Here is a 3,211-nt window from a genome sequence, read left to right on the forward strand (position 1 = left end):
CCAACTTCCTTCCAAACACAAATGTTTTGACCGGCTGTAGTTACAATCATTCGCTTTAAAGAGCCAGCTTGCAGTATTCCTGGTTCAGAAATGTACAGCTGCATAGGAACCGCTATATAAATATTGAATACAAATAGAGGGCCCATAGTTAGAATTTTGTCTCTTTCCTGATGTTTCACAGGGTGTAGTTTAGGTCTCAGAAATGTTTGTTCCATCACAAGTGAATGCATGTGTGCGTGCACATGTGTTTAAAATACTGTATAGATGAGCTTATGTTTATCTATTTCTGGTCTGAGACATTGACTCTGAGAGGCTGTCTGTATTGAAAAAACAAATATATTATTGTTTGCATGACATGCTGTATCCATGTAAACAAGATTTACAATTCATTTCATGTATAAAACACTTCTAATGTTCTAACTTGTCTGCCACATCTTTGAACACAATGCAGGACCGGGGGATCTGCTACTTTTTATTACAGTGCTGCCACTGAAGCAGCTCTCTTTCTCAAAATCAGAATAGTCACTTCCGTATAAAATATGTAAAATGACAAAACAGACTAGTCCACAAACACTCCAAGAAACCTACAGGCTGAATTTTCTCTGAGCTGCATGCTTCCCTGGAAGACAACTGGTCTCTAGTTGCTACTAAAATTTGTCAGCCATTTGTTTTTACATTTGTAACAGGTATAAACAAATTCCCCCTCAACACTACTTATACAATGCCCGAAATTAGATCAGCTAACCAAAGAGAGAAAAAGAGCGAGGAACAAATCTCTTTGCTGGGGCTTGCAGTTTGCAGTCAGCTCAATGGGATGAGAAACCAGTGAGTTATATCTCTAATAATGGAACAAAACGGGCTATATGGAAGAAACAATAAGCTCTTAAATTGAAGTAGTGCTAGCAGCCACTGTGGCAATGTTTAACTGGGTCTATTCCCTCTTATTTCCTTTACCATTTCTACACTTTCCCTCCTAAAGTCAGAGAATAGTGGGACTAGCAGCCACTAGCAGCCGATGTGCTGTAGGAGTTTTTAACCATGCTCCTCAGTCATCTCATGGGATTTGCTTTCAGCATGGGCGCGTCTTAAAAAAACGGAGGCTTCTGTAGTAATAAAATACGATCATGCCACAGGGTGCTGCTGGCTCTTGAAGGGTCTGTTGACATAGCCCAGGAATGGGCCTCACAGCCCATGTCGACGGACTCCCACGAGCGGGGCTCTAAAATTCCCTGTGTAGGCAACACTCTGGAGCTGCAGCCTATAGGTGGGGTGGGCTTCAGAGCCCAAGCCACAACTCAACAGCTACACAGCCCTTCTTAGAGCGCTAGCCTGAGCCCTGGCACCTTAGGCTAGCAGGCTCCCTGCAGGGACCTCTGTGAGAGCAGAGACCATGTACCTCTGATCCATGCACTGCTCCCCCTTGGCCTTAAAAGAGGCACCTGATCCCTCTGGGAGGGAGCTTGTGAGGGAGGGTCACCCTAGAGCTTGGACAGAATCCATCTGAAAAGGGGCATGTGGGAGCTGGGGAAGGTCCCAGGTGGAAGCTGTTCTGGCTGCCTGGAGGGAGGGTGAAGGCAGGACAGCAGCAGGAGGGGTTTCCTGGCTGATCTCTCCAGAGGTCCAGGCCCAGAGAGTAGCAGAGGGGGGTGCCTTGATGACTTCTAAGCTGGAGAACTGAAGCCAGTGGACACAGAGGGATGAAGGGAGGGGTGCAGCAGCGGGGCAAAGCTACTAATGTCTCCACAGTGGAGCACCTGACCTAGGGGAACAATGGAGAGGCCCGGAGGAACAAGGAATTTTCTAAGGAAGATGAGGTTGTGCGGAATCCCACTGGGAAGAGTAGGGTTCCCACACCAGCTAGACTGACAGAGAACCCAGGTGTGGTGGAAGACCCCGGAGAACAGTATGGGAGGCCTCTCTTTAAGGGAACTGGGGCTGTGGGACATTCCACTGGGAAGAGTGGGGTTTCTGGGGCTACATGCACATATCTGGGACTTTGGTTGGGGACTATTTTAACTACGTTTGATAAGAAACCAACGCTGAGGAGGGAGGTTATTTAAGCAAGAGATCCGGAAGTGACGTTGCTGCAGACTCTGAAAGGAGAAAGTGAGGCAGGCAGGCCTGTTCGTCTGCAGGAGGTTGCTCCAGGAAGGGGCTGCTCTCTGACATATCAACACAGGTTGTCCTATTTAAAATAAAGAAGCCAGTGACACCGAAGGGGCTGAGCTTGTTAAGAGACATTCGGTTAAAGAACCCTGGTATTGACAATGTCAAGATCAGTACTTAGGCTGCAGGAGTTATCAGCAGATGGTAACATGCAGGATTTTATGAGCCTTCCTCTTGGCCAGCCAGTCAGATGTGATGAGTAGAGCATTGCTATCTACACCCACTCACAACCTTGCAGGCTCACGGGGACTGGGTAACAACAGCAAACTCAGTGGTGCTTAATCTAAACTACGATGGCTTTTCTTAACATAGGGCTTCTTCCCAGTAATCGCCAAAGCATCAGTGATATGTGGGATAGTGTGATGGACAGGAGAACATGCTGGAAATTAATTGATGGGAAAGTGGCAATGCATTATTCTGGTGTCACCCAGATGCTTTTCCTGCTTGTGCCCCAGCTCTCTCATTAGAAACTAAGCACCCCTGGCTACTCCAGCATGAGGATTGTTTTAGTGTCGGTGGAGCAGCTCTGCAGCTACTTTCTCTGCTGGCAGTGGTTTGGAGGGGTAGGAATGTCTTGCGCAAGTCCTGCAGATGGCATCTGTACAAAGAAAGAGGGTTGGGCTTGATGGTGGTTCTTAAATAGCTAACCTATCTCTTTTGGAGATATAACCTGTCCTCTAGATAGAATTAAAAAGAAAACTGATCATGGAAAGAGAAGAAAATTTGGGAGCAGAACAGCCAAGAACCAGGAATTATTACACTGATCCATTGTGTAATTGTTAAATTTCTAGAAAGGAGAACGGTTGAGAAAAAGGTGAGGGTTTTACTGTTTTTACAACTTTTTTTGTCTCAGAAGGGAAGCTGTGTTTGTCTGTAACTTTAAAAAAAAATAAGTAGTCCTGTGGCGCCTTAGGGTATGTCTACACTTGCCCCCTACTTCGAAGTAGGGAGGCAAATGAAGCATACCGAAGTTGCAAATCAAGCCCAGGATTTAAATATCCCGCACTTGATTTGCATGTTCCTGGTTGGTCACCATTTTAGAAAT

The sequence above is a fragment of the Pelodiscus sinensis genome, chromosome 10, assembly GCF_049634645.1.
Source record: "Pelodiscus sinensis isolate JC-2024 chromosome 10, ASM4963464v1, whole genome shotgun sequence".
NCBI classification, from domain to species: Eukaryota; Metazoa; Chordata; order Testudines; family Trionychidae; genus Pelodiscus; species Pelodiscus sinensis.